Below are 18,007 nucleotides of genomic sequence, written 5' to 3'. Positions count from 1 at the left end.
GTATTTAACATTTTCATCAATGACCTGGGTGATGGGACTGAGTACAACAAATCCATGCTCTTCCCAGCAATGTCCATGCACAGGAAGGGAGGCACCAGTCCTTAACCTGCCCACAGGTACAGAGAAAGTTCTGCACCTTTGGGCCTCCCCTCATTTCCTCCTCAGTCTGTTGGAATTCAGGTGGTCACCAGCAGGATGTCCATGAGCCACATGTCTCTGAGCCATCCCATGACAACGCTCATGCCCAAGGAGAAGGGATTTCCCACTGTGAAGGGGGGAAAAAACAACTTCAATCCAGTTGGATTATATGCAAGAGTAAATCCATCTGGATTCCTAAAGGGGAGCCCATGGCTTACACCAGAAAAAATCTCCAAATGCCATGGCCATGGCTGAGCCCAGGACATGAGCTCCCAGCTCCTGAAGGAGCACTCCTGGGATGTTGCTCTGTGCAGAGCTGTCTGTCCAGCTGCAGCAGCTGAGGTCCCTTCCCTGCTATGGAGCCCTTTTCCAAACTCAGGACTTTGGGAGCCATAGCAAGGAGCCAGAATCTGGATCCTTGAATCACATGTGGCACAGTATTTGAAACAACAGTTTCCTGACATACAAATCTGGGAAGTTTTATCAGAGTTACAGAACTTGGGGGATTCTCACGTGTATTGACTTCACTTTGCCCACTTGCATGTGGTGTATATTCAAGCAGGCTCCTCTCTGCAGAGGTGAAGGGAGAGCTCCTTGAACAGGCATTTTGTGGCACTTAAGCTCCTTTCTCCTCTGATTCAGCCCCAGCAAGTATCTGTCCAGCCCCACTGGCTGTAAAGCAGGAGCCCAGGAATGCTAACTCAGGTTTTTAAGGTCAAGCATGGCAATACTTCCTTGAGTCCTTATCTGGTGAACTGCTGCCATTTGTTACTGTCCCTTTCAGTTCAAATGATTGCTATATGTGCCTGTTGACCTGAGAAACATAAATTTTTTTGCAAAATATATGAGCAAGTTCATGTTTGGTCAGCTGCTTCAGCAAGAATACAGCACTCAGATGCCAGGCCAGGCAGGAATTTTTGTATTATAATGATTAAAAGACAGCAGCTGCCCCTTCCTGGGAAAAGAGGACTTATGTAAAAGTGAAGGGAGATCCAAACAGCCTTGTCCCTTTAAGGTTTGGAAGCTGCAGGTACCACCACAGCTGTGATGAGCAGAAAGTTCATGACCAGAGAGTAGGGTGGGATGGGGAGAGGCTTCCTCTAACAGGCCAGAAAGAGATAAATCTCCATGAATTTCCTGGTAAGCCAGTGTCCTTAAGATATCGATGTAAAAAGGATGCAGATTAGCAGCCAGAAAGATTTTGTTGTTAGTTTTTTTTTCTGCAGAACAGAAATTAGCCAGTTTCAGCAAGGATCGTGCCTGCCCCCCCCCCCCCCCCCCGCCCCAGCCAGGCTGAGAGTGAAGAGGCTGTGACAGAACTTAATGCTTGGAAAAATAATACTGGTGTGAACCAAATGCTGAAGCAGTACAAGTATCTGTATTTTGTCTGGAATTGCAAAAAGCCTTATGGGAATACCAGTGATTTCTTTTTAAATTGGTGTTACAGTTCAACCAGGTTTGTACAAACAGGTAATGTTGAAATGCAGTGTGTTACAGCCCTGGAAAAGGTGGAAAAGGCCAGTTTTGTTCCAAGGTGAAACACATATGTGGCAGTGTGGCCCCACAGGCTGTCCCAGCCTGGCTGCTGGCAGTGACCCCCAGTGTCCCCTCTGCTGTGGCACCAAATGGCACCAGGTTTTACCTTCCCACACTGAGCTACAGCCGCCAGCTGAGGGCTCTGCCCAGGGCCTCTCTCCCTGGGGCCAACATGAGCTTTTCCACCTGCCTTTTTACACCAAACTGCAGGCTCCTGAGTCCATGGGAAATATTTTCAGGTTTGCTAAATTCAAATCCTGATTTGTTAAATACTGCAATGCCTTTGAGCTGCTGCTGAAGGCAGCTGACAAGTACTGAATGCAGCATGTTTGAAACCTCTCTCTTAGCTCCAGCACTCTGGTACCTGAGGAGGAAGAGCACAGCTGGCACCAGGAGCTGTCCCACACCCGGTGCTCCTCCAGCCCCACAGGTTAATTAACAGGAGGCTGTTAATAACAAGGGGCTCCTCTGCCCTGAGGAAGCTGCCAGAGAGGATGAGGAGAGCTCATCCCGGGGCTGCTCCGTGTCCCCTCACAGCCAAGGTGGAGCTGAGGCCTCGGCTCAGCTGAGGGCCTCGCACAGCCAAGGTAAGCTGTTTTGTTGTTTTTTTTCCAAGGAGAATTTTAATTAGGGGTTGTAGGCCTTGGAACAGCCCAGGGATTGTGCCTGGGGAATGGGTTCTTTGGGGAGGAGGGACGGGAAGGTTGTGGGGGTTTTGTTGTTTTGTCTTCCCTTGGCTGTGAGTGACTTTCAGTGCCCTGTTTAGTCAGCTGTGGCTGATTATATAAAGTAACCCCCTGGCTTTTCATATAACATAGAAAGCTTATCACCTTTTCCAGCCACTACAACACTCATTAAAGTCCCTGGAAAAACAACCACCTGCTTTTACTGTTAAAGATCTGTGTTTTGTGCCTGCTGCAATGGGTGAAGCCCTGGGGTGCTGGGCAGTGTGTGCTTATGGCCTGTACCTGCCTGAAAGAGGGGAAAAAAATTCCTTATTTTTATTCCAGATGGATCCCTCTAGTTATGTTTAAATCTCCAGGTAAAAACAGTGCAAAAAATGGAGCCAGGTTCCTCAAAGTTCTGCTGTCACTGGTTTTCCATGTTAGCACTGGGAGGAAAATAAGAGGCCTGGGCCAGTTTAACTGCTGTGGGTATTGGTGGCATTTTGTGGAAGGGCTGATGTAAGGAATAGGATTTTTTGTGCTTTTGTTACATTCAGTGTAGTGAGGGACAGACCAGAGGTCACTTCAGATCTCTGCAGTGATGTACTGGGTATGAACTACTTCCTTGAAGAGGTCCCCCCTCCTCTCATGACCACTATGCTGGTGGCTAAATTCACCAAAAAATTTGGGTATATTGAATGTGTCCAGCCATTCAAAACTCCTATGGCCTCACTCAGTGCTCCTTGCAAGTACCAAGGCACATTTCTTGAACTTTAGGTTAAAAATAAAGCCCCAGCAGTGTGTGGGAGCATGGGGGGCTCTGAGGAAATGCCCCTCAGCCTTCCCTGTGACCTCCCACCAGCTCTGCTGGTTCCCTGTGGGCAGAAAGGGGCAGCTATGGATTTGGGAACAGCTAATGGAGAAGCAGCTGAGGCTGAGGCACAGCTTCAGCTGCTCTCATCAAGACAGGAGCAGATGTTCCCAATAAAACATTGACTCCTCAGATGTGGGTGCCGGGCTGATAACAAACAGCGGGAGGGCCCTGTGCTATTAGACCACAATGAAGGCTAGGGTGGATTCTCTTGTGTCTCATAAACACTTGAGTTTGATGGAGCCCTCAAGTGCATCTTCGTCCTCTATCCAGCTGCCTGCACTGTGAAACCCACAGGAACTTCATATCTTTGAAACCTCTCCCACTCTGTCAGGCTTGGCTGAAGCTTGCATGTGGTTATTGGAGCAGAGGACAGGCAAGTGCATGTTTTATTGTTCTCTATCCCCCCCCAGCATGCTTTTTCATGTGTGTGCATATATCCTGCTGCTCCCAAATCAATTTGCTGTTGAATCCTTGCTTTAGTGTAATTTAACTGGCAGGGTTGGGAACTTGGAGGCTTTCTTTTCTTTTTCTTCTGAGTTGTTTCCTTCTACTGTTTTATGAATATTCCATTGCTCAATAACGGGAGGTGGAAAATGAAATCCCAAGATCATCTTTTAAAGGATGTTAATGACCATGAATGTAACCAATATAGTTAATAACAGTCCAGGCAGAGATGGAAGACCATTCCCTTCTTTTGAGTTAAGGGCCAACATAGCTTTCTGATTATCCCTACTAGAGAGGGATCTGGATATTAAAGGATAAGTCATGCTAAGTATTTCCTTCTTAGACTCCTTATTCATTTATGCCTACTGGTTTTTGTCATCTTTAAAGGTGTTGTTTAGCCTGGTTTGAATTACTTTAAACCAAAAAGTTTTAAAAGACAGCTTTTGAATCCATGGAGATGTTTGCTAAATCCTTTGATTAAAGGGATGGTGTTTTTCATCTTTAAGTAACATTTGGTAATGTTAACAAATAAGTAAGAATTATTCTTAATTTGAAGTGTGAAAGGGAGGGATGAGGACATAAGATTTCAGGAAGCTCTACTTGGTGGAAGGGGTAGCATGTGTTTGGTTTTCTTGTGCTTTTCTGAGTTAAGTATTGGGAGGCTCAACAATGACGTACCATGTCATGGATCCCAGCATGGAATTCTTAATGGGGGGGAAAAAAAATAAATAATTGTTTCCTTTCCATAAAACAACAACCAGCAGAAATCCAACCCCCAACCCCCCCCTGTATTTTACCCTTGGAGCAACGAGGAGATAAGGAAGTATTGGGCAGAGAGAGAAACAAAGCCCTTTGGCTAGAGAGGCTGTTGCCTCCAGGTTTCTCTCAGCTCCACCTCTTTCCTTTGTCCCTGTGTTCTTCAGTCTCCTCCTCCAGCCTAGCTGCCTCTTAACCTCATTAATACTTTGCTTTGATGGTCTTAAGTTCTTGACAATTTATTCCAGATGTTAGCTACTTTGAGTGAAATAGATTTCCCAAATTTCCTGTTTACTCTTAATGTCTTTTGTCTTTTTCTTCTTTGAAAGTGTGACATTTTTTTTAACCTCTTAGCAATCCAGACATGTTAGTTCACTGTTCCACCCCCTCTTCCTCCTGGCATCTCCTAAAGTTTGTGGTGCTTTCCACAGAATGCACACTCCTTATTTGTTGTCTTCTTGTGGGGCAATCTTGATCTTTTTCACCTTCCTTAATTCTGCACACATGAAAGTCTGATTCAAAAGTTTCTTAGGTGTGTTCAGTGTTGCTTTTTTTCCCTATGAGTGCACACCCAGAGGAGAGCAAGAAAACTATGGAGAGAGAAAATTAAAAAATCATACTTTTTGACAGGCTCCAGACCAAATGCCCTTCAAACATGGGGTCTTGCTTGTTCCTTCGGGTGCTTTCCATGAATTACCTGGAGAGTTTTGAGTAGACAGAGCTGGGCTGGCACTGCTCCTTGAGCTGCTCAAGGTGTAGAAGTTGGGCTGGCACAATTCCCTGTACCAGGAGTGCAGTTGGAGCAGCACAACTGACCTGGGAATGGCTGTGCTGTTGGAAGTTCCCATTACAGCAATAAAAATGTGTCCATTTTAAAGTGGTTGTATGGATTTAATTATTCTGTTGTTTTCTTTAAAAATAAAACCAAAAACAAAACAAACCTTTAAGTGAACCAGGTTTTCAAGTACAAAAGCTGTGCCTAGACCAGGCCTTAGGCCTCAGTCTTGCAGACACTTTCACAGGTGCTTAACTTTACCATTATGAGTAATCCTATTGATTTTCAACGGCACTGCTCAGGCAATAAAGAGTGGATTTGTATGATCTGGGGCTTACCATGGGGTATATCAGGAGTCACTCTTCTGAAATTAATGATTACATGGGTGTAAGAGGAGTGTCCAGCCCAGGATTTAGTTGAAATTAATAAGACTTTTGCTTGTAGGCTTCCTTTGAAGTATTTAGCTGTCCTGCCTGCTCCTTTGAGTGCTGTATCTTGAAGGCCAGTCATTTTTTTGACTTTTGTTATGATGACCTTCAGAATAAATATTCAGGTAAGACTTGGTGTACTGTGACTTTCTATCTCTTGGCTGCTTGTAACTTTCCATGGAGGCTCTTCCAAGTGTCAGTGCCTTTGCAATGTCATTTTTGTGCTGTCTGAGCTCACTCTGCACGTTTCCAGCCTCTGGATCTCTCTTTTCTGTCCAGTGGCCTGTTTTCATGAAACTTGTGGCAATGTGACAGCTCTGAAACTCCTGTCTCGCTCTCAAATTGGGCTGAAAGCAACCAACTCATTCAAAAGTTATTAGAGATGCATGCTCATGCACACCATGATCATATATATATATGCAGTATTTTTGAAGGAAGTCAGGCAGAAAAAATAAAAAGTGATTTGATTAAGGATAGATGCATTATCATGTTTCATGAGCTTGAAAAAAATTACTTTTCTGTATGGCTGGTCTTACAAATATGCTTTACCCCAATTTATCTTTTACCTCTCTTAACAAAAACAGGCATAAGGTTATTATTTATGCAAAATATAAGGGAAAGGTTCTCCCCACAAGGGTGCTGGGCACTGCCCAGGCTCCCCAGGGAATGGGCTTGGCCCCAAGGCTGCCAGAGCTCCAGGAGAGTCTGGAAAATGCTCTTGGGGATGCACAAGGTGGAACTGTTGGATGTCTGTGCAGGGGCTGGACTGGATGATCCCTGTGGGTCCCTTCCAGCTCAGGGCATTCAATGTTTCTATGAAACAGAGATGGACAAGCCTTTTTGGAAGCAACAGAAGGAAAATTCCCCTCTTCAGTATTTCAACAATATAAATGTAGCCTTGGCATAAAGGCTGAGAGGTCTGTGCCAGTTGCTGACATGGTGGATGAGTCATTTCTGCTCAGGTGTTTGCTGGAGAAGGAAATCTTTGAGTTCTTAGAGAAATACTTGGGGGGAAATGGCCCTGTTGTGTTTAAGCACCAGGAATCTGACATCCAAGCCAGCTTTGTCCCAGCTGCCTGTGCAGCAAATCACCAAAGGGAACGGGGATTTGACTCAATCCAATTTTAATTTAAGGAGTTTCAAAATAGGTAAAGAAAAACAACAAACCCTCCCCCAGGTACTGAGATTGGGAAGAGAACATCCAGCTTCAGCTGGAGTGTGCAGGAAAGGAATATTCAGTGTGAGAGGGTTTATTCTGAATGGCTGCAGCACCTTGTGCTGCACAGCACTGAGTGCTGCAATCCCAGCTCCCAAACTGACTGCTGCAGTTGTGCAAGGAATGCCACAAAGTTCTGGCAAGAACCTGAACAGTGAATTTTGCAGAAATTGTGGTGAATTTCCACTGAGGTCAGCAGGAGCATGTGAGCACAGGCTTGGTTGGATCGTGCTCTTTGGCACTGTGGATGCACTGGGGAACCAGGGGTAGGGATGCAGGACACCAGGTGAAGATTGAGTGTCCCAAATTCTGTCACTGACTCAATAAACTCTTGAACAAGTGGCTTTTGCACTTGTCCATTTGATTGTCTTTGGAATAATTGTGGCACTTTGTTAGGATTCCTGGCACTGTGCAAGTGGATGCTTTGCAGGAACCTTCAAGACCCTCAGGAATTGCCAGGTAGATGATGATAACTTGCATATCCATTATTTTCCTGGCCTGTGTGGAATTGCCTTATCCAAATCCAGTCTGCATTTAAGTTAAGTTCACAGGACAAATGTCAAAAATTCAAGCTCTGAAAATGCTGCTTCTTTCCTGTTCAACAGCGTTTGCTGCCGGTGTCATCATTCTGCCTCTATTTTGTGGAGATCTGTGGGGCTTTGGAAGGGGATAAAAGTCACAGCTGGTTTTTCTCCCTCCTGTAGGTTGTAAGACCAGACTCCTGGGTGCTACCAGGAATCTTGCACCTTCCCCAGGGTGAAGGATGGGATTTCTAGGTCTTGGACAGCCCCAGGGGCTGCTGCCACTGCCTTACTCCTTCTAAGTATTGTTCTTGGGGCACTGCCACTGCTACTGCCAGGACTTGAGGCTCCAGCTCAGCTCCTGCTGGTGCTGGCTCAAATGCCTTTTCCTTTATTTGCAGCTCTCTGGTCACACATTTGTTCACTGCAAACCTGGGGAATGTGAGATTGGGCACTACTTGTCTTAAAATTCCTTTTCCCCTCTTCATTCACTGTTCACCATTTTGGAGATGAGGCTGAAGGGAGACACACTGTGCAGAAATCATGTTTATTTTGGGAATGATCCATGAGGAATTATTTCAGTCATAGCCTTTGGTTACATTAGGACTGAATAGTATGTCCATGTGAGGCCAAACCAATAAATTTGAAGGCACCAACATCCTGTAAGAAGATCTGGTGACATTGGATGTTGGGGTAGAAAAATGTCTGTATTGGGTTGTTGGAGCTATGCAGCTATTCTAGGATTTTGCTGTTAGCCTAAAAAATAATTAATTCCTTTTCCATCTCCATGATGCCCCTCAGGTCCTGCCTGCAAGGAGTAGGATCAGCCAACATTCTCCATGCAGGACCTTCCTCTGTCCTGTGTCATTTGGCAAAACAACACAGTAGAATCTCCAGTGTTGGTTACAAAACACTCACAATGGGCATTGAAACACACTGAATTTGCTAATATGTCTCTTCATAACTTTTATGTCTAGAAGCCCCAGCTGTGATCGGGGCCTTGTTGTGTGAGATTATGCAAATACATATTTTGTACAAACAGGATGATGAAATCACATGGAAAATATCATAATAATAGCAGAAAAAGAGCAACAGGGGAAAGCTAAAAACCACACTGAGTTGCTTCTTCAGGGTCATGTGGTGGGCCACTGGCAAAGGCAGGAACAGCAGTGGGTCTCCTGGGTTCCAGGCTGGTCCTTATCTGCCATGGCATCCTGCCTCTTCCCAACCCTCCCTGTGCTTTCCCAGCGCTCCTTTAAACTCTGCTGCAGAGCTGCAACACCAAGGGGGTTCAGCTAATTCAATTTACCCCTCATTTGTCAATCTGCTCCCCTCCCCAGAGCCCTGTGGCTGCTCTGTGCTGCTGGGAACTGAGCTGGGCTAGTTTGGTTTCCAGAGAGGAGATGGAGCAGAGCTGGGATGCTGCACTGAACCGTGGAGATGCCATCCCAAGAACAATTTGTGGTCACATGTCAGGCTACCTGGTTTAAAATTGTGTCCAACTGCTTGAGACAGGCAACTAAATACTTCTGAAAGTTATTAAATGAACCAGTTAGACCAAGGCAATATACAGGGTACACAGGCCAAAGAAAGCATTGTGGGTGTAACCTTTTGAAGGAGAATTATAGTTGCTGCTGATCAGGCTGTTACAGTAAATGTGGTGTCAGTGTTTCCATGTTGGTCTCTTTTTCTTCCTTTTCTTTTTTTTCCCCCCTTTATTTTTTCCCTGTGTGAAAAGGTTTGCACCTCATGAAAAGGTTTTCATGTGCAGCAAAATGCAATGTGAAACCACTGGAACTTTGTTACCCAAAGAATCTGATCTTTGTTACCCAAAGAACCTGATCTGATTCTACACACACGAATCTGTGTTGTTTATACAGGGATGAAGCAGCCTTTAAAACTGGGATTTGGACCTGATGCCAACCACCCAAATATTTGGGGGAGCTCAGCTCACACTTGATTCTCCCTGTTGTGAAAAGTATCCCCTTGGGTTGCTGTTCAGCACTGGAGAGGGGACAAATCCTTGGGTCAGGTACAGCTGTGTGGCTCAGCTCTGGGGACACAAACTGCTTTGCTGTGTTTGCGATTTGTCTTGGTGTGAGGTGGCTGGGATGAGGGCAGGATGCTGCTGCATCCCCACAAAGGGCTCTGTTACTGGGCAGGCTCTGTCTCAGCCCACACAAACGTGCTGTACTTGATTAATCACCTTCATTATGGTCATATTCTCACCCAGCCAGGAGCAGGGCACCGTGCAGAACCAGCCTCCCTTTGTTTCCCCTGGAACTGCCAACCTGTTTCCCCAGGCCACACCTCCTTTCTAATTTCAGTGACAAAATTAGGGAAAAACTGGTTTGCATCTTGCTCTTCCATCCGCCTGGGCATGTCTGGGAATCCCTAAGAATGACTGAATTCAGTGGTTTTCTTTTTTTTTTTTTTATTACACACATCCCACAATAACTCTGAAGTAGCTTCATAATGGAAATGCTGACACGACTCGATCGCCTCAGCCCTGGGAGTGTGTTCCACCTTCTATTGTTTGCCTTGGCCTCTGTAAATTGTATATTGCCTCAGTTTAATTGGTTAATTTAATAAACTTCTGCACTGCTGTATCAGTTGCCTGGCTTAGCTTTTATCTACCAGGCTGATGAAGAAAGTATAAGTTTCAAAAGCTTTCCTGTATGAAATTAATCAAATAAAAGGTATCTCCTACTGTACTTTGCATGTATGTCTTGGAAAAACAACTTGAATTGACACATTTTTACAATTAAAATATTTAACAAAATCCTCTAAAAATCTCTGTGTAGATTTAGAAAAAGGAATTTTGCACTTAAGGCTGTGTAATGCTTCAGAAGCCACATCTGAATGATACCTTACTCCAAATGCTATTTTAGATGGACTCTTGGGACTGCAGAGAGGGGAGAAAAGTGGGGAAAATGCAACAGGAATGATCAGAAAGTATTATGGAATGGAAGTCTTGCAATCCAGCCATGTGTGAGGCTTGGGTGACCTGTGCTCATTTTCTGCTTCTGGCTGAAGCTCCTCACAGCCACCAGCAGATCCTTTAACACCTCTCTACTTTGTTCCCAGTTTTTCCCACTCTGAGAATCTCATCAATTCCAGTTTAGAGGTTTGGGGCTCCCCTGATGCAGTGGGGCTTTTCTTTCCCTGAGCTGGAGGAAATGAGGAGTCAGAAAGCTCAGTACCTTCACTGTGGGTGCAGCAAAGCCTCTTCCAGGCCAGTGCAGAACCCTGGAGAGGCCCCATGTCAGGGAGTGTCTGTGCTCAGCAGAGTCACAGTAACACAAGCCCATCTTTAGCTATTTTAATCCACAGCTTGAGCATCCCAAGATTTAGGGGTATTCATCTATCAAGAGTGATTTAGATGTACTTGATCATGCCTCAGGGCAGGGGAACAGCCTAGGTTACTTCTTGATATCCCTTCCAGCCCTGTTTTTTTATGACTCTATTAGATCTGACAACAACAGAATCGTATACTTTGTTCCAAAGGCTCCGTCCATTAATTAGTACTTTGTGGTGCACAGCTCCTCTTCCCTTGAGGAGCTCTAAGAGGTTGACAAGTGCTAATTAAGTCCTACAAGAACTGGTGTGTTGGGTAATTATTATTTTACAGGTAGAGAAACTGAGGTGCAAATGTAACCCACAGGAAGTTTTGGGACAGAGTCTCACTTCGATGCTTAGCATTTTAGCGGCTTAAAATTCTGGCTGAGCTGTGCCTCTGGGCTGTTGTCAATGGAGAATAAGGTGGTATTTCCCTCCTCCTGCCCACATCTGAGCCAGTCAAGGCTGTAATGGGCTCACCAGCCATGTTTGGGCTGCACTGGCATCAGAGGGGCATTGCTGGTAAAATGAATCTGGTCTGTGTGCCAAAAATAAGTTTATTTTTTCTCTATTCCATGCTTCCTGCACTTGCAGAATTACACTGATTTTAAAGAGGAGCTGCCCCAGAGCCTTGAATCAGGCCTCTTGTGCAGAGAGGGAGGTAACCTCTTGCAGTCCACACCATTTGAGTGCAATTTTCAATAAACATTTGCCAGTGCAATTAGTCTGCCTCAGAGTTCTCTGGTGTGGAGTGATGCAGCCAAGTGGCATTTGAGAACACTTGAAGAGGAAACTGGCTAATTAGTTTAGCTCTGGGTCAACAGCACCTCAGGAGCCAGACTGGGTCTCTCTCTGGGTTGTTTGAAGTCCTCTGTTCAGTCAGCAGCGCTGGCTAAAGGAGGATCTCTGGTGTGGGTGCCGAGATGTGGCTGGAAAAGTTCTTTTTGTCCTGTACCAGGGCCATCACCCATTCCTGTCTTTCCATCTCTGATACTGCATCCCTAATAGAGATGACATGTGCTGGTATATCCTGTCTTTTGCATCTCACAGCACCTGTTTGCAAGGTTAGGTTTTGTGTAGAATTCCAGGAAAGCTCACTGATTAAAAAAATAATATTTAGTGTCCTTAACTGAATTCTGTCCCAAAGACTCAGTGATTCTACTGACTTGTTTGGGTGTGGGAAGTCTGTGCACAGGGATCTGAATTTGATCAGCTGTGGATTCTGATGAAATTTTATTCCACTACACCAATCCTCAGACCTTCCATTTGTTAAATTATCCAGCTGAATTCTTACCTTAGGTCTGCGCTTACAATTAAAGATCGATTTTACGAGAGCCCTTCCTGGCTCTGCCTGAAACACACGTTAAATGTTGGCAAACCAGGAATGCAGACCTGAGAGTACAAATTCCAGGGTGGTAGCAAATTTATCCTTGATGTGCTGCAGAGGGGCTGGTTAGACAAGTTAAACTCCAATTAGCAGCTTTCGTGTGATGGAAATTGTTGTCTTGTTGCCTCTGTCCGGCCCTGTCACGCTGCTGCACATCAATTCCCTCTCCTCCTGCAGGGTGTGGTCCCCATTAATGCTTGCATGCTATAATTTGTGGTGCTGCTCAGTTTAACAGGACCACATTTGCCAGTCCAAGCCATGCCTTGGTGAGAGGGTGAGGTGCCTATTGCACCCAGGAAGGTTTTTCCCATTCACACATGGTCTCTGGCAATCCCACAAACCGGGGTGTGATGCAGCTTTGCACGGCAGCACAGGCTGGGAGGGAATGGGCTGGTTTATCAGGAGGACAGGAGGAAGTGGTGGGAATGAGCCCCAGAGATGCTTCTGCCTCCTTTGTTCTCCCTGATGAAGAGGTTTTCTTGACTAGGACTATATATTTGGGCTTTGCAAGTAATCTTGTCCCAAACCATGCTGGACATGCAGGTGTTCCCTGTGCTGTGTGAGGCTCCTGCCAGAGCAATTACACCATGACTGGACAGATCACATCCACAGCACTGCACAGTCCCTGTGCAGAGTCCATTTTTGGGGAATTTTGCCACAGGGTTCCAAACCTTAAACTGTCGGTGTGGTTTGGAACATCTCTCCCTGTACTGGATGTTTCAGAAATGGGGCTCCTTTTCTTTCAGAGGTGGCTCTGCAGAATGCAGAAAGGAGACAAGCATCTCCCAGCTCTTTCCAAGGAAGCAATCCCAACCTGTTCTGCTAAAGAGGCAGAAGCCAGATGGAGAGGGATGGAGAAGCATTGGGAGCAAGTAACAGCCCATGTTTTTCCCTTGATTCCAAGGCTAAAAGGCTTGTGAATGCACAGTAGCAATGAATCCTCCCCCTTCTCCACTCATTGTGAGCCAAACCTCCTAAAACCTGTCCCACTCTGTTGTGTGTCCAAATCTGAAGCCCGTTCCCACCAGGTCAGGCTGGATTTTGTGGCTGTGCAGGAGGATGGGACCATTAAGGGAAGGTGCAGTATCCAAGGGCTGCAATTGAGAGCCTGGCTGAGCAGACTGGGCAATCCCCAGCTGCTGAGAGAACAAACCAGTGAGCAGAAATGTCCTTGAGCATTGCCAAAATGGCCAACAAATCCATAACCATGTCCTAGCAGAGCTGGGCATTTCAGCCTGGGCATTCATGTGAAATCAGAGGTGAAGGACTGGCAGGGGACAGCAGCAAAGCAGTCCAGGGGATGTTAAACACCCTCTCACTGCAGCCAACCCCTCTGAGCACGTCCGTGTCCATCTGGCAGGTAATTAGCTGGATCTCTGGTGGAAGAATCAGTGAAGGGATCCCTCTTGCCACATCTCCTCGTAAAGTGACTACTCTAATTTTTGTGACATCCAGCTGGAGGGGCTCTGTATCTGTCGTTACAGACCATTAAACTCCTTCAGATCCATCCATATATTTTAAGTAGTTTCTGACCCCTGGGTGACAGTGGCTGAGTGGGATCTGATTTTTAAGATTTTTTTTTTTAAGGAACATTTTCTTGGATGGAATGAGCCAAAAAGTTTTTGGCTAAGGAGGGTGCATGTTCACAAGCTCCTGTCACAGCAAGCTGGGCATGGGCAAAATCTGCCTTCCACAGAAGCTTTGTATTTCCCAGAATACAACAAAACCTGTCGGATTGTCCCTGATCTTACCAGCAAATCTGGGACAGTTTTGTCTCCAGCAAGAATTCCTCCGGTTTCTTAATTACAGTGGTCTTGATACTGGTAGGCACAAATTTTCCTGGAAGAGGCAGTAAGGAGTTGAAATGCTGCAGGGAATAAACAGGCAGAGCAGTCTGCTCCTAAAGGCTGCAAGGAAAATGTTTCTTAAAAAGCTCCTTGGATTCTGGAGGGATGGTGATAGTAGTGAAGGGACCAAAAAGGGGGATTGGCTCAGGTTGAATCAAATGCTCTTTGACTCAATGCATAATGCTTCCTTTCATTAAAGTGCCTGCAATATTTTCTTGTTAATTGAAATTAATTTATTAATTTTGGTTTGAAAATGTGTAAGCACTTTCAGGCTGATGACTTTTATTTGTTCAGCTGAAGTGACAAACCCAACATAAATTTGCAATGTTTTTATTGACTCAAATATGCCTGTTTTCTTTGGACTGGGATAAAAGTTTGAGCTGAGAAACTCTGCCTGCTTCTGATCTGGACAACACCTTCTGCCTAAAGATGCTTTCATTCATGAATAAAGGGATAAATAAGGGGAATCAAAGCCCAGGGAAGCAGCAGATGCTCTGTGAGGGCTGAGGATTTCACACAAAGAAAGAAAAATTGAAAGAAACGTGCAGATATGAAAGAAAGGCAGTGCAGATATGTTGAACAAAGTTGTGTGTCCCTGTGTAAGGATTTCTGTGATGGTCCTGCATCCTGAAGTGTCTGTAACAGTGGTGAGTTTCTGTAAGTTACCTGAGCTGGAAATTTGTGTAAAAAATAATGGAGATTCAGAAAAATGTATGGCAGCAGAGGAGGAGACCTGACTACTCCAAACCTCCATTTTCAGGCCATCTTCATCCTTCTAAACAGTGGTGGGAATGAGGTCCCAGTTGCTTATTAATGAGCCTTCAACACCCAAAATAGTGCCCAACCTTTTTCCCTCTTTCTTTCTTTTCTTTTTTTTTTTTTTTCTAAAATAAAATGCCTTTGTAGAACCAGGGATGAAAAGGTGAACTATTCTTTAGTTGCTGTCAATAACAATAATATTTTCTTCTTGCAAAAGGACAATAGGAAAAGTTCACAACATTAATTGTCAGTGGAAGCAATTTTCTAAAAAGGGGGCTCTGGGCTCAGCTGTTTAAATGTTTACTTGCTGGTACTTGATTAAAAGCTAATTAGAGAAGTATGATTTTATGTAGTTTCTAAATCTGTGAAATCTGGTGTCACTCAAGGATTGAGTTTGTAATTATATACCATGTGTGGGAAAAGTCCTATTGACAGTCCCCACTGATGTCCAAAGAAACAGCTGGAGTCAGTGTAAACATGGGACTCTGTGGAAAGGATAACTCACTGGGGGCCTGTAGAATTTTTTTCTAATACATATTAAATTTTTATATAACAAGTATGGTGTATTAATATATCATATTTGTAAGTTGCTATATAAACAAGTCTATAAATATATATTACCTATTTATTAATTTGATTTCATAAACGAGACTAATGAGCTGAGACTTGAATTTCTGCTTCCTGAGCTACTTTTTATCTGCTAAAAATCTGGAGGCTTTGGGGTCTCTTCTGAGAGAGGCAGAACATTTTTCTGGAAGGTGTTCAGAACTCAAATGTCAATAACCAAAGAGAAGTCAGATTATCAAAAGTGTGTCATGTTTAGTATTTAATAAGGCTGAGACTTTTCTGGAAGCTGCTGTTGAGGGGTGTCCAACTACAAACCCAGCTCCAGAGCTCCAGCTCTGGTGCCATCCTGAGTCCGTGCAGGGAAGCGCCTTCCCCAAGGGCTCTCCATGCAAACCATGGTTTGGAGCTTCTCTTCACAAAGAAATTGTGTTGTCCAGCTTCATTAATGACTGAATGTGCATTTCTGCTGCACTTTAAGACACTTCCTCCTGTCTGGAAATCTTCCTCTAAGCCTCTAGAGGCACAGAATAAAAAAGAAGGTAAAAATCAGTTCATGCAGCATAGAAAGGGAAGGGCAGAGGAAATATTATTCTGTAGGAAATCAAAATGCACTGACCTTCTACAAATCCAGAGCAGAAGAACAGTTTTCTGGTGACTACCTAGTTTGGGAGAGCGATGGTATAATCACCAAACCCATTTTGAAATCCATTTCTAAATAAAAAAGCGTTTTGTGCAGTTGCAGTAATTACTGGTTGCTCTCTTGCAATAGCCTGGAGAAAAGTAACTCATGCGTTTGACAGCAAACATGAATATGCTTGTAAAAGTGAGGGGAATCGTTAGGCTTGTGTGAGCTTGAGCTTTTAAGAGCAGCCCAGGAAGCTGAACACTGCAGCAAGTCACGACTTAGGGCCTCGACTGAAGTCCAGGGGAGTTTGTTGGGATTAAACCCTATGGTTAGAGGGAAGGCCCAGCTCATTTCCAGACTCCCCAGTGCTCGTGCACATTACAGGGGAGCACCTCAGACCCTAAAAAGCACATGGATGGTTTGAAGGACAGTGGTCACAGCAGTGCAGCTGTGGTTCTTGGAAAAAAGCTGGACCTTGCCGTGGAAGATGGTGATTTGAGCTTGCTGTCCACACCTCTGGTTTGGGTTTGTCTCTGACTTGCACGAGGGCAACTTCTGTCCCATCCTGGAATTCCTGTAGGAGGAAACATGATTTATTCATGAGGGTTAAAAAAGGGAGGATTGGGAAAAATCGTGCAAATACTAAAGATTTCAAAAACAAAAAGGTGATTCAGTTTGCTTCTCGCTTTGCATGTGCTTACCCTGATTATTCCATCCAGTGAATTTGCAGGCATGAATTTTCAGGAGTATTTATTGGAAAGGCTTATAAGGAAATACGGCAAAGCTTGCATGGGGAATGAATCGATTTCAAGAAGCTCTGTGTGTTGCTGATTCTCTTTTATACACCCGAGGAAGGGACAGAGACACATCATGTGACCACCCAAAGTTTCTACTTTGGCAATTTGAATATTTTAGATTTTGTTTGGACATTGGGAAGTTACAAATGGCAAACATCAGTTTACAAATTATTCCTGAACTGTGGAAAAATTCCTCAAATGAAAGGTGAGGAAAAAAAGCCCTACTGATTTGCTGAAGTCTGTTGACCCAAGGGGAAGATAATGTGCTGACTTGTTGAAGATGAGGTGTATGAAGTCTACTGAGAATTATAATTCATGCTATAGAAGTTAAACATCTGATCTGTCCCCATTTTTCATTTGCATCACAAAGTGCAAAACACAAGATTTTACAGCTCAAATATCCCAGACTTCCTCATTAATGGTCAATTTGAAATTTTCTATTTACAGGATGAGTAAAGTTCTGGAGGAACAAGCAGGTTTTGCTTTTATTTACAGAGACAGAAGCTCTGCTGCCTGTTGGATCTACCCATGTGGATAGAGAAGGACAGTGGGAGTGATAAATGAGCTCTTTTCTCCCTAGCAGGGCTGAGCAAAATCCTTTTGGAGCAGGATTTTCATCTCCTTTGTGTTTGTGCTCTCTAATGTTATTTCTAGCTGCCTCCTGCACTGTGTATGATTGCTCAGTCCCTGGCATTACCTCAGTTATGAATATGACAATTTCCTGATAGATTGTTTATCAAAGAAAATATTATGTCAATAATGTCTAAAAGCTGTAGCAACCCTGCTCCCAGCCCCGAGATGCAAATACTCTCTTATCTCATGGCACAGCCTTAAATGACGCCACACATCTTGAAATAACATGTTCCAATGTGTCAGAGGAAGAGATTGTTAAAGCCTTTGCCTTATATTACGTGCCTGCTAGCAAATGGGTGGTGAGAGACACCCAGAGTTTAATTTTTCTTTTCTCTCTCTCATTTTTTTTTTTTTTCAATGTGTATTAGGCAGATCATGCAACTATCTAAACACAGTTCTGGAAAACCTGTTTGCTGGCTTACTCACAGTCCCAAATGGCTTTGAGTTGCAAGAGTGTGGTGCCTAACTCTTCAGGGGAAAAGAAAAACAGAGCAAACCCAACCCAGTGCACCTTCTAGAACAACATCTTCCGAATTTGTGAAGACTGGGGGGAGGAGGGAAGGGAAAAATGGTCTGTGTGTGAAACCACGAATTATATTATGTCTGCCAAACCCCTTTGAGAATTGGACCAACTGTCGGTTCAAATGATTTGTGCTTATCCAAACTTTACTCATCAAAGGTTTTTATGAGTTCACTTTGG

At 44.4% G+C, this 18,007-nt stretch overlaps 1 long non-coding RNA gene across 5 annotated transcripts; it reads left to right on the top strand.

The window, feature by feature from the left end:
• The first annotated feature begins 1,176 nt into the window (after nucleotides 1-1,176).
• On the top strand, nucleotides 1,177-10,146 carry LOC111937911 (uncharacterized). 5 transcript variants are annotated; one of them, XR_015278389.1, is made up of 7 exons: nucleotides 1,177-1,278; nucleotides 1,365-1,608; nucleotides 2,022-2,261; nucleotides 3,484-3,586; nucleotides 5,633-5,741; nucleotides 7,229-7,291; nucleotides 8,155-10,146. It is a non-coding gene; the product is annotated as an uncharacterized LOC111937911 (long non-coding RNA). The 5 variants fall into 5 exon arrangements; XR_015278390.1 differs by having other exon boundaries at nucleotides 1,214-1,278; nucleotides 1,365-1,482; XR_015278387.1 differs by lacking the exon at nucleotides 1,177-1,278 and having other exon boundaries at nucleotides 1,286-1,594.
• The last annotated feature ends 7,861 nt before the right edge of the window (nucleotides 10,147-18,007 follow it).

The sequence above is a fragment of the Cyanistes caeruleus genome, chromosome 21 (genome assembly GCF_971803275.1).
Source record: "Cyanistes caeruleus chromosome 21, bCyaCae1.hap1.1, whole genome shotgun sequence".
Lineage (NCBI taxonomy): Eukaryota > Metazoa > Chordata > Aves > Passeriformes > Paridae > Cyanistes > Cyanistes caeruleus.
Note: the sequence above shows the minus strand (reverse complement) of the source record. Positions and strands in the feature narration are given on the sequence as shown.